Source organism: Lynx canadensis, chromosome B1, assembly GCF_007474595.2.
Source record: "Lynx canadensis isolate LIC74 chromosome B1, mLynCan4.pri.v2, whole genome shotgun sequence".
Classification (NCBI taxonomy): domain Eukaryota; kingdom Metazoa; phylum Chordata; class Mammalia; order Carnivora; family Felidae; genus Lynx; species Lynx canadensis.
This window is the reverse complement of record NC_044306.2, coordinates 54,395,132-54,409,482: the sequence shown is the minus strand read 5'-3', so window position 1 is coordinate 54,409,482 and position 14,351 is coordinate 54,395,132.

Here is a 14,351-nt window from a genome sequence, read left to right as displayed (position 1 = left end):
CTGAGATACATTAGGTGATTTTCAATCGTATTACTTTATTGTTTCCATTTTCTTAATGCTTATTTTTGAGACACACAGAGAGAGTACAGGATGGGAGGGGCAGAGAGACAGGGAGACACAGAATCTGAGGCAGGCTCCGGGCTCCTCCGAGCTGTCAGTTCAGAGCCCAACGCAGGGCTCAAACTCATGAACTATGAGATGATGACCTGAGCCGAAGCCACCCAGGCGCCCACGATTCTTTCCATTTTTAAAAGAATGTTATCTTGGACACTCATCGGCAAGGCTTTTAGTGCACTCTTTTCTGCAAGGTACCAGTGAAATTATGTTTTTCTACTCTGATGACTAAAACTTTGATGCCTAAAGAAATTTACATCTGTTGTACTGATTACAGTTATAAGTTAATTTCATGACCTAACATCCAGTTTCAACATTATTGAAAATCTATCTCCCACATAAATAACTACCATTATCAATATAATATGACATATATATTACTTGTAAGCATTAGTATATGCTTACATATAAGTACATATATATATATACACACATATATACACCCTAATGTATAACGTTAGCCTAAAAAATATGTGCAATATGACTCCTTTAGCTCTTGAATAGCTTATTTCTGTTTTTGTCATTCTTTTTTAAAAAATGTTTTAATGTTTATTTATTTTTGAGAGAAAACGTGCAAGTGGGAAGGGGGCAGAGAGAGAGGGAGACAGAGGATCCAAAGCAGGCTCTCTGCTGTCAGCACAGAGCCCAGTGCGGGGGCTCAAACCCAGGCACCGTGAGATCACGTCCTGAGTCAAAGTAGGTTGCTTAACTCACTGAGCTACCTAACTGCTCCTCTGTTTTTGTCATTCTTAGTAACAAGTTTTACATCCAAATAAATTTTATACCTTGATGGAATGATGTCTAGCCATCAGTCATGATGACTAGAGCAGTTCATAGATTAACCACAGTAATTAGAAACATGCATCATTATGGAGAAAACTAAAAATAATTAATTTTATCGCAACTTTTTACTCATGATATTACCTATTTGAACTATTTTGCATAACATCATTCTAGTACCTCTGTTGGAAAAAGGTATCATTTCATCCTTATTCTATATTTAAAAAAAAAAGCTTTTTAATGTGTAGAGAAATTTCCAAATTGATGATAAAAATAAATTCAAAGAAAATGGCATACTTCTAGCTTGACAACTTCTATGGAACAAAACTGACATTGTACATTAAGCTAAAATGAAACATTTTTTTAAAGATTTAAAAACTTAAATTTAAGTTCAATTTAAAGTTAATTTAAATTGAAATTAAAGTTATTTGAAATTGAAATTGAAATTAATTTAAAATTAATTCGTGTTCATGGTTTTCTATTGTTCTTTTATGAGCTCGCACCATATTTCTCCTTCATCCACCTTTTAAAAAAATAAAAGATGATCTGATGTATAAATTTTTAAAGTATAGATATGGGGCAGTATAAGGTTCATCCACAAAATGGAAAGTGCAAAAATGTAACTATTGTAGTACTTAAGGCCCCCATCTGTCCCTCACAGACGCTGATCCCCCTTGATACTGGCCCCTGCTGAGATGGAACCCTGACTCACCCAGTTCCCAGTAAGGTAATAATCACTCCTAATCCACTTGTCCTCCATCTCCAGAAGAATCCCCAGAAGCCACTTGGCTACCTCCGTCTGTCCCTCCTTCATTCTTCTCTCCCTCCTTCTATGTCTTCATCTAGGGTAGGCAGATGCTTTCCTAGGTCACTCCAGAGCTTTGGGAAGCTGAGCAGGCGACTCTGCCCTCCCAAGTGTAAGTCACTAAATCACAGAAATGGTGCACGGCCTTTTCAGGGAGGCTCTCGGTCCCCCTCTTTACCTGAGGAGGGAGAGACCAGGCCTTTATGCTGTCCGAGTCCTGAAACCTCAAAGGCAGTTTTATCATGTTCAGCCCTCGACCCACTGCCCAGGGCCATGGGTGAGGAGAAAGTGCAGGGGCTGTCCTGCATCTAACTTGCTGAGTTCCTCTCTGAGCCTCCCTCCCTGTCCTTCCCTCCACCAACACTGTCTAAGAGGCACCGAAACTTGCTCAGATTGAACTTTCTCAGAGCTTCTGTTTTTAATGCCCGAACCTCAATTTCCAAATGTTCAAAAAGAGACGTATGTTGGATTTCAAGAATCTCTTCCAAAACTCACAAAGGCGGGGGCCCTGGGTGGTGCAGTTGGTTGGACAACCGGCTCTTGATCTGGGCTCAGGTCATGATCCTCACGGTTCCTGGGTTCGAGCCCTGCATCAGGCTGTGAGCTGATGGTGTGGAGCTTCCTTGGGATCCTGCCTCTCCTTCTCTCTGACCCTCCCCTGCTTGTGGTTTCTCTTTCCCTCTCTCTCTCAAAATAAATACACTTAAAAATTAAAAAAAAAAAAAAAAAAAAAAGAGGCAGTGAAGGAGGGATTCTTACTTGGGAGAATGGGAGGGGGGGGGAGCCAGGACGTGTAGATTTAGTCATGTAAGGTGAAAAAAATCTCTCTAATATCTCAGAATTATTATCCTGCTGCAACTGTTTTCTGAGATTAATAAACACAAAAAAAGAAAATTGAATACAAGTTGAACTTAAATATATTTAAAGCATTAGAAGATGTGACATTTTTCTCCTATAAGTGTTTTTTTTAACTTTGCTTGCTTTCCTAACCGTGACTTAGGAACATTAATGCAGCTAATCTTTTGTGTGTTTGTACAATACAATATATGTCATGGTGGGAATTTACTTAGAAAGAAATAAAAGTATTTCAGGATGTCCAAAGTAATTAAAAATTATCAGGACAAATTTTATCCCTACAGAAAAGCCAAAACCTCCGAAAGAAACTAAATTTACATCATATAATATATAGCCATCTCAGAATAGAACATGTAGATGTATCTTAATTACATAGAATGTCTTTTGATTTCCCCCATTGTATTATAATTACCAGTGTTAGGTCTACAAATACCTCATTGATCCATTACATTGCTTTAAAAGTTAATTATTTAAAAAAATCCAGTCAAACCAAATGTAAGTCAAAATCATCTCTCATCTCCATTAACATTAGTTCACTGAAACCTCAAATATATAAAGACTTCTAAGTGTTTTCTGCTTTGATGCAAAATCCCATATCTTTTTTAATGAGACATGTTGCCTTGATAACAGTGAGTAGAATGAGATTTTAGAAATGTGTTATATATATGCCAGGTGCTAAGTCTTACCTGATAAGCTCATCTTTAAATCTTTTTTTAAAATTTTCTTTAGGGGCGCCTGGGTGGCGCAGTCGGTTGAGCGTCCGACTTCAGCTCAGGTCACGATCTCGCGGTCCGGGAGTTCGAGCCCCGCGTCGGGCTCTGGGCTGATGGCTCAGAGCCTGGAGCCTGCTTCCGATTCTGTCTCCCTCTCTCTCTCTGCCCCTCCCCCGTTCATGCTCTGTCTCTCTGTCCCAAAATAAATAAACGTTGAATAAAAAAAAAAAAAAAAAAAATTAAAATTTTCTTTAATGTTTATTTATTTTTTAGAGAGACAGAGACAAAGCATGAGTGGGGGAGGAGCAGACAGAGAGGGATCCGAAGCAGGGATGGGGAGCAGAATCCGAAGCAGGCTCCAGGCTCTGAGCTGTCAGCACAGAGCCTGACTCAGGGCTCGAACTCATGAACTGTGAGATCATGACCTGAGCCAAGGGGGACACCTAACCAACCGAGCCACCTGGGCACCCCCGTAATCTCATCTTTAAATGTTATTTCTCAGGTCTTTCATTAGTCACACTGTTTCACATTTTCAAAACGGGATGGGTATGCAAAGAGAGCAGAAGAAAAAAAGAAAGGAAAATAATTAGAAAGAAAAAGAAAAAAAAAATGTATACGGTTCCTGACAATTTGGATCACAAAAAATTAACCAGTTCTATATCTTTCAGTTTATCCCTCTTTTCTATACTTACCCATCCGTTTGCTTCCTTGAAACAAGGGGTGACAGAGAAGATCTAGGATTCCAGAAAAAGGATTCCAAACTGCTGACAAACCACAAGCCAAAGAAAAAAGCTGGCATCATGATAAAAAATCAAAACATTTACCAAAAATGTAATTGTTTACTTGTAAGATATGTTAAATGTCTCAGTGCTAAGAAATATTCCAGAGCAGATATAACTTACTATCCAGTAAAGAAACATCCATAGAAAGTCTGGCCTCATTCTCATTTAAACTTGTTAAGTATAGAAAAAGATTGATCCTGTAACTAAATGCTTCCCAGAATGCTTTTAAATTCCCCAAATAATTGAGTTATTATTTGTTATGGATTGTGGATACTGTTATAACTTTTCGACAGTAATAGCAGAAACATGGTTGGTCTTTCTGTTAGTTCTTGAAAATACATTAGCAGCGATCTCTCCACTATATCTAGGCAACAAATACAAATACATGTTGGCACCTACTAAATATACTGCTATATAGGTAAAGCTATATACTATACCTACTAAATACCTACTAAAGTGACAAATCCTGGAGGAGCACATAAAAATATACAGTCACCAGAAAAGATATAAAGAAAATAACATATGGATGATCATTATAAAGGAGAAACTGAATAAAGGTCAGTAAAGACAAAATTTTACATGAGCCTAAAAGGACACATAAATTTTGCCAAAAAGGGCATCAAGATGATTTTATAATGCAGGTTCCAGTTCGCGGGGCTTTCATGACGGTCAGCATGTGATTAAGTGGGGTAAAGCAGGCCATTTCCAGCACAGAGAACTGAGGAGGAGGGAGACTGAACGTGAAGTTATTCATCTAGAAATTGCAAAATGCCCTCAATCACAAAATCCTCAAATGCTGACAAATCCTGCAAACACTGTAGCAAAGGAGGTCCTTTTTAAAATGTAGATTAAAGATGTAAGCAGCCAGCAACAATCATTTAAAAGAAAGGCCAATGAAACACAAACCTTTTCTAACTCTCTGGTCTAACTACCAAGCATAAGAAATAATTAATGTTCATTTGCATGTGAACGCAATGAAATGGACTAAGGTCGGTAGACTCAGTTCTAATTTGAATGTGGTCATCCATCTGCTGAGTGACTCTCTGGGTGTCACCTAGAGAAGGAAGATCATGAACCCTGCTCCCACAACCTGGTCTTCCAACAAAATGAAGTTTTATTCTCCCTCCACCGAACATGTGAAGGCCCATGGTGAACATCTTCCAGGGTTCTGGATTGGCATTTTAGTTAAAGTTGTGTTGCCCTTTAAAACAGGGACCACCAGACCTCCAAATCACAGGATGAGAACTATGTATGTTTCCTACATCTTTGCAGCCTTGAGAAAACAAAGGATTCATTTCATTTCATTTCATTTCATTTCATTTCAGCCATCAATGAATTATGAATTAGTGTGCAGGATTGCTGTGTGTTACGTGACGTGAAGGGCACATCTGGAACACTTCCTTACTCTGTATCACATTTCAAAAGGTATTTTTAAAATCGTCATGTAATATAGTAGGCATGAAATTACTTGAATAATGTAAAGCACTATCTAGCTCTATGTTATTATTGACGTGTAGAATCCTTCAAAGAATGAAAACCTCTCTCTTTAAAGAATAAAAAATACAAGTATAAAAATGTTGTATGATAGGCTCAATAATAAATATAAAATAATCTGATAATGAGAAGTAAATGTGCAAGGATGGCCACATACTACCGTTTCTTAAACTCACGACACAGTTGTCTCTTACTGAATAATTACTTCGCGTGTCATTACGGATACTAACCAAGAAACTTCTCTAAACACTCAGTCTTTTCTACTTTGCTTTCTTTGGTGTCCATGCTTTAATTAGGTGAAGTTTTGAAAGAAAAAAAAATAGCCCCACATCGTTTGGGCACATGCATCCTAGGTTTCACTACTAGGTCATGTGATAACAGGGATGTTAATTTTCTTCCACCAAACAACCATCTTTCCTAACCTCTCCAAAGACACCATCGTGGGCAAGCTCTTCATCAGCTGTACTGCTGTGACACAAGACAATGTGCAGCATAATCCGTTCTGCCACATCTGCTTGGTCTCTCACATATTTAACGAAGCTTTCATCTCTGAAGTGCAAAGATAATTATTTCCAGAAGTCATGGAAAAGAGGAAGCCCACTGGAGGACATGGGTGCTAGGGATTTGCTTGCCTTTCAGACAGTAAGAAAAAGTGAAAATCTCTAAAAAGAAGGATTTGTGAGATTCTGCAGGGAGGATGTGTTTTACAGTCCAATTTTTGTGTGAGAGGAGGAGAAATCTACAAGAGGTCAGAAAATCCACGAGGGCGGGAAGCATACTGTGCTGCAGTCAATGTGATGTTGCAGGAAGTTGTGCGGATACCCAGACGGGGAGAGCAAGGCGTGGCCTCAATACTGAGAAGGGCAGGGCAGGTTCTGGCTTGGGCATAGAGCTGCCCACAAGTCCCACAGGAATAAGGAAAGGCGACTTTAACAAAGAGACACTAACTTAAACATTCTTAGAAACACTGTTAAGATCTCATTATTCTGGGGCACCTGGGTGGCTCAGTCCATTAAATGTCTGACTCTTGATTTCAGCTCAGGTTCATGAGATCAACCTCCCCATTGGGCTGACAGTGTGGAGCCTGCTTGGGATTCTCTCTCCCCACCCCCCTCTCTCCCTCTCTCCTGCACGCACCTATGTGCACTTTCTCACTCTCTCAAAATAGATTTAAAAAAATCTCCTTATTCTGTTAAAACATATCATGTGATTATTGAATTTATTTTTTAGTACTAAGGCAAATAAAACTAGTTATTGATTGGCTTTGAATTTTGCAGGTGTTTTGTTTCTATCACATCATAAAATTCAAAACTTGCCCCTTTTCCTCTTTTCACCCATTCTAGCAGACCTAGTTAGGACCAGATGAAAAAAATAATGATGACTAAGTTCTTTTATTTGTTTGTGACAAATCATGAGTTATATCTGATTCGGTCAAAACAGAGGGAAAAATTCATAAATAGCAGGAACATACTCGATGTTATACTGTTAAAAACCATAACTTGTAAAAGTTAGAACATTGATTTTGAAGACGTACTTATATCAATATTTATTTCACTGTTTCAATAATGCTGGCCATTACTTTGTGAAGATTACCATTACAATAATTTATTTATTTAATGCATACTCTATGCTAAACATTGTGCTAAGAGCTTTACTTGCATCATCTCTTATCTTTTTAAACTTTTTCTTAGGGAAGTTTTCAACATATACAAAAATAAAACAGTACAATGAACTCCCAGGCACCTCACTCACTACACATCCTCTACAATTACAGACTCGTGGCCAATCAACTTATTTCCAGAATAACTCAGAATCATTGGAGTCCTCATAGCTGTACTGTTTTGAAGCAAATCCTAAACTTTATATTATTTCATCCATAAATATTTCACTATAGAATGTCTAAAAGATAAGTCATTTTTGGAAGCAGCATCATTTTACATAATACTGAAAACAACCTTATGAAGTTGGTCCTATTAATACCCCTATTTCCTAAATGAGAACACCGAAGTTTTTTGTCTTTTTTTTTAAGTTTAATTATTTAGAGAGAGTGAGAGTGCGAGTGGTGTAAGGGCAAAGAAAGAGAGGGAGAGAGAGAATCCTAAGCAGGCTTCAAGCTGTCAGAGCACACAGCCCAATGTGAGACTCGATCCCACAAACTGTGAGATCATGACCTGAGCCAAAATCAAGAGTCAGACCCTTAACTGACTCAGCCACCCAGGCTCCCCAAGAGCACCAAAATTTCGAAAAGTAGAGCGTCTTGTCCAAAGTGCCCTGATAGTGTGTGACCTCCTAGGGATTCAAATACAGCTCTGTCTAAACCCAAAATCAAAGCTCCCAAACCTTACATTGGCTCTCTAATGTAAGATAATATCATGCTCTAGAATTTTTTGTTAATTTTTTAATATCCCAGTACGGTCTGGTACTTCATGGTGACAACGAGGAAGTAAAAGTGCTCTTAAACACTTCAAGGATTGAGAATTTTACTCAGGGCACTAGGTGACATGAATTTCTAAAGACAAAGGTGGTCACAGAAATCCTTTTATGCCTCTTTCTTTATTATCTTAAGTTCATTAGACATTGCGACTTAGATGTACAGACTCCTGAGAGCCCGGCTATACCATAAGGAAGACCTCTGGCCATTGGTACTCAGAGGTACTAAAGGCAGAGAGAGCTACCAGCCCGGGAAGGCCAGGGAGAAGGTGGACCGGAACATGGGTAGGTCCCAGGAGTTAGCACTTATTACAACTTAACATTTTCCCACAGCATTGCACACACTCTGGTGAAGGGCAGGGGACACGTACGTAGGTGCTGCTGGCTGGTGACAGTGTCAGTGGATGCTGTTTTTGGTGTCGCCATCCACGCGGTTCCTTATTCAAATAAAACAATAATTGTCATGCCTAGATATTTTTCTCCAAGACGAATTGCTCCCCTAGCTGTACTATTTGTGAAGCCGGCTCGGAATAACTTTCAGGTTCGGCTACTATGAATAATAACAACTATTACGTAACATGGAATTTCTCAGTTGAAATAGAGCTATGTAATCAGAGCGATTTCCATGCAAATGATCCTAGACATTATTCTAGTCTGGAGATACGTAACCGGCAATTTACAGTTGCCAGATCCCGAAGAGGTGGTTGTCATAGAGGCAGGACCTTGGAATAGTCAAAGAGTCAGCAAAAAAGAGTGGTTTGCTGGGGGATGTGATGATGTCTGAGGAGGCTGAACCGAAAGAAGAAAAAAACGAAAACCCTTTGCTTGGGATTTGTAACGTTAAATTTACATCCTTTCTACATTACACAGAATTCCTTCCCTTTCAGCACATTTGGACCTTTGCACAAACAAGTCAAAAATACATGGTAATTTTCCATTTTCCACTTGGTTCGTTAACCTACTTCTTTGTAGGATTTGATCCCATAAACAAGCACTGTATACACATACAGTAGATACAAATATGGGTAAGTCAGACTTGCCATTACAACCTGGTAGTATTCTGATGCTTATGACACATTGGAGTACATGATGTCTCTCCTAGGAGAGGGAAGAAAATGTGAGTAAAGTGCTATTGGGTGGGAGATGAGGGTCCAAAGGCAGGATTGGTATTATTCAGCTGGGATGGAATAAAAAAAATCATGGCATCTGGGCATATTAGGCCTTATGACTCCTCCTTTCTGCTTGTTTCCTTCCTACTATTGCTAAGTCTCAAATGAGGTGTCACCTTCTCCAGGAATTTTTCCATGACTCCTTCCCCTAGTATTCCCACCTTTCTATTAATGCCCTTCCCGGTGATTCTAAAACGATGCTGCTAAATCACAGTATGTCCTACTATAGGAGTTCTTTGAATTCCGGGGCACTGATTTATTCATCTCCGCATCACTTTTACAATACTGGCACACAGTAGGTGCTCAAAACTTGGTTAAATCAATGAGTAATGCTAAGATTTAAACAGGATGACACCTCAAAGGAGAGGTAATATTAGAGATATAGATTAGGAAACCACTAGCATACAGATACTGGTTGTAGAATGTAAAGTAAATGAGCTCCCCAAGGGATGTGATACAGAGGAAAATGAGGTGAGCCCTTGGTGGACTCTCTTCCCAATGGGGCCTGTTATTGATACAACCTGCTTCCTGCTTTCGATCTTCTGCACCCACACTCACCTTCAGGATGCCCCATATCTTGCTTGAATGTTCTTTCTTTCTATTGACTTTTAAGATATTACATAATTTTAACTTATTTATTATATTTATTGTTGCCCAACTGCCCTTGTTAGAATGTAAGTTCACGGGGCACCTGGGTGGCTCATCCCGTTAAGCATCCGATTCAGCTCAGGTCATGATCTCACAGCCTGCTTCGGATTCTGTGTCTCCCTCTCTGTCTGCCCCTCCCCTGCTCATGCTCTGTTTCTCTATCTCTCAAAAATAAAATAAGCATTTAAGACTTAAAAAAAGAGAGAGAATGTAATTCATGAAGGTTGAGATCTCTGAACATTCTGTTCACTAATGCAGTCTAAGTACTTAGAACATAGCAAACACTCAATAAATATTTGTTGAATTAATGAACACCTATGTATATTTAGGACAGTAAACAATAAAGAAGAGAAATGCTCAAAAGAACAGTCATAATATGGGAAGATAAACACAAGATCACTCTATGTGGTAGAAACAAAAGAGAAAAGAAAAGAAATATAACAAGTAGTGAGTAGATAGGAATTGACACAGCCATTAAGTGTTTTAGGAAGGAGTCTGAGAAGAGATTTTTGGATTGAGTAAATCCAGATCATCAATAATGACAGAACAATTTCAGTGGTGGTGAGTGAAGAAATCAGATAGCAAAAGGTTGAAAACGAAGCCAACGTCGAGAAAGGGAATAGCACCTAGCATAGACCATCCTTGTAAGAAATTTAGTGGCAAATAAAAGTGCAGTAAAAAGAAGTTTGAAGTAGTCACATAGTTTTAAAACAAGGGATAAATGGCCCCTTGGTAGAATGCAGGGGGGAAAAAAGGCTAAAAATGAGGAGATAGGAGATGTAAAATAATTTGGGAGAAAAAAACCTAGAGGAAGCAAGCAGTGATGATAACAAGAGCATAGGTAAGCTTAACCTCTCTAAGGAGTCAGCAGACATTTTCCCCCCAAACATAAAAGGATAAGGCAATTCTCTACAGACAGATTATTTAAGGGGAATAAAGAGAATACAAAGGAGTTTACGTTGTATGGTGCAGTTTTCTGTGCATAAATGGAGCTATCAGCTCACGTCCATACATACTAACTCTGTCCACACATGAGCCTTATCAACAAAATCGATCATGAGTCTGGATCACAGCATAATCCATTTAGCTACTTTCTATCTGTATGGGTGCCAAAGATGCAATATATCTTTGTGAGCTATCTACTATGGACCCATTTCTCTTCGAGGCACTGGGGCTACAGCAGTGAACAAAACAGACAAAGCTCCTACTAGAGGAGAAAAATAATAAACAGGATAGGTAAATTATACGTGTGATATCTTAGATCATGATGTATGCTTAAAACAAAAACACCAAAAAAAAAAAAAAAAAAAGCAAAAGAAGAGAAAGAAGATGGAGACGGAGGCGAAGATGAAGAAAAACAAACCTGGAAAGTGATAAGAAGGGTAGTGTCAAGAACTGCAAAGGGTCTGAGAATTCACCCTGTTGGCGAGCTGACAATTAACCTGCAATAGATTGCTGGGTGCGAGCAGAAGACACAAGACTCCTGGGCCAGAGACAAAGGACTTTATTACCTAGAGTAAGCAGTAGCCAGAGTATCAAATTGTACATTTCCTCACAGCTGCATTCCTACAGGGTGATGAGAAGGCCAGATAATGCCTGCACATGTAGTGGGTTACATTATATGAAAGGAACAATGAGCTTAGGGAACCTGAATCTTTTAAAACAGATAGTGAACCTGCCTGATCTTTTCCCCAGAGGGAATATTACCTTCTTTATATCAGAAGTAATTATGCCTTTCTTTGTTTTACAAGGCAAAACTCTTTCTTCTTCCAAAGATATTAGCCATACAAGCATTCTTAAAAAGATAGTCAAGAATAAACAGCTATCAGAATTTCACTCACAGGATGTAAAGAAACATGAGAGACACGTGAAGAATTATCTCCCAGTAATATCAGTTCCTCATTTCTACCAAATCTATTCAATTTGTTCCATACAGCATTTTTATTAAGGCTACGACCAACAGAATGCCGAGGTACAGGATGAGGCCAATCTTGATCTCAACCATGCTGCCCAGGGTCCAAGATCCAACCATATGAACAAATTCCAGAAACCATCAAGGTCTACCAAGAAAGTCAGGTGATTTTCTCCTAAAGTTTTTTTTGGCCTCTCGACTTTGCTCAAAGCAGGGATCCAGGTACAAAGAGAAGTCTAGGGCAGATCGACCTTGTATAACCACTCTGATTGGTGAGTTGAGGCTAACCTTGAGTGACTTCCAGAAAAAGTGGCATCATTAGTCACTTTTGCTAAAGTTAGGCATCCATTTTCATACCAGCTTTTCTAAGTGGTATGATCCCCAAGGTAGGAATAGCTTCAGTTATAATAAGAAGTCAGTTATCCCCCTAGGATACTTCCAAGAAAGAGTAGCCTCATTAGAAGAGATGGATCCTTCACTGTAATCTGAGGGCTACATACATAATCTACTGATGGTGTTTCTTTAAACCCTTGAAGGTCATTTACGATCACCCTGATGATACAACTTAGCATTTGGGAGAGAAAGAACCAAGTTAATGGCTTCTACACAATGAGTATAGCTCTCAGAGCATGTGGTCCCCCTGGAAAGGAAGTGTTGCTTGCAGTTATCAAAGTTCTCCAAGTGGGACCTATGTTAAGTGACAAAGCATAGGATGAAAGTCCCTCCAAACCCACCTTTCAACATGGAGGACATATACATAAAATGACAGGGAAAGACTGAGAAGTTGAATAAAGACCTGAAAAATGTGAGATTGGAAGAAGCTTTGTGGACGTCTGGAGTCGAATCATCCTTTTTTATTCATACAAAGACATAGTGAATAAAACATTGTAAAGAATACTTGACCGAGAACTAGGAAACCTGAATTAGAGGGCTGGGCTTCCTCCTAACTATTGTGTAAGGTAGGGTAAAATCAACTGGAATTTCTGTTCTCAATCTTGTCTACAACCTGAAGGGGCTTGACAAAGACCTTTCTACCTCTGTGATTCCATGTTGATCTATACCTACAGACATCCATGGCACAGAAGAGTAAATCTTTAGATCCTTATCATCACCAACATTCTGTATTTGAGAATCAAGACTCTTTAAAATGACTCCCTTGGATAAAATGGCTGATTTCCACTATGACCCCCTCAACAAGGGCTATTATCCCACACTGATTTATTACTTCGCATAGTACTTCTCTCATTCTGAAAAAATACTTTATGTTTTTGTATTGTTTATTTCCCTCAGTAGAAAGTAGGCTTCACAAGGGCAGGAATTTTGTGTCTTTTTTCACTTCCAAGCTTCTAGCACCTAAAACAGTGCCAAACAGAGAGTAGGATCAAACTTGTTGAATGTTAGTTTAATTATGAAAATACTTGGTATGTCAGCTTTCCTGCTGAGATGTATGCCTATCTACTTAGAATGCATTTCAAGTCAAATAGATTCTAAGAATATTTACTAATGATTTTATACCATCTAAATCCTGATTTAGCAACATTTTGCTAAGATAATGTCATTTTAATCATGTTTCTCACCTAAAGAAAAAGAATAATAAATTAGTCATGTGACTGTACTGTTCTCGTTGCTTCAAACTATTTTTTTTTAATTTGCTAATATGTAAAAAATTTTATCTGTTTAAGTCAGTTGACTTGAAGTGGAAAACCAGGTTGAATGTTCTTGATAATATAATGCAATAGTATAGTATTTCTTGGGATGATTAAGATAGTGTATAAGAATTGCCTTTAACCACCTACTTGTTTCACATTTTTCTTCCTTCAGCAAAACGTGTTTTGTGACTTTGATAATTAACCTGAATTAACAAATGTCTTATTCATTAGTTGTAGTAACAACATTAATCATTTTTTTACATTTCCTCAGCTGTTTAATATGTGAAACGGAATAGATTTTTTAAACTATGACCAGCATACCTAAATAAAATAGAAATATACAAAGAAAAATAAAAATTCGGGCAGACAACACAATTTGTGGTCAAGAATTTCTGGAATTGTCTAATTTGAATCCAGCTCTGACACTAACTCGTGATCTTAATGAAGTTGTTTAACCACTAGGAACTTGACTTTCTTCCTATGTAAAAATTGGGTTAATAGGAGGACCAACTAGTTGGACTGTTAAAAGCTAACAGAGATAACAGTTGGAAAGCATTTATCACAGTATCTGGCAGGCAGTAGATTTTCACTAAATCTTTGCTATTATTGCCATTTTAAACTTCAATTGGCTAAACATCTTTATCAAAGTATCTTCTGGTAAGTGTAAGTCTTTAATCAAGATCCCACATGGGTTTACCAAGAATCTACTACTACGCTAGCAATATCACAGTCATAAATATTCATTATGTTGCTGATACAGCCTATCTTAGGATCATTTCTGAGAAACAGAGCCCAGGCAAAAACAGATGTGCTAACACTTTATGGAGGAATGCTATCCAGAAACATAGGCATGAGGGGTAAAGGGAGGGAGATCAAAACCAAGTAATGCTGGACACAGCTTCACGACGAGCTAATCACTCATTTTCACAAGATATCTTCAGTGTGCATTTATGAAGCCACTCAGTCTCTAAACAGTCTTTTTATGATGGAGGAAGAGAGT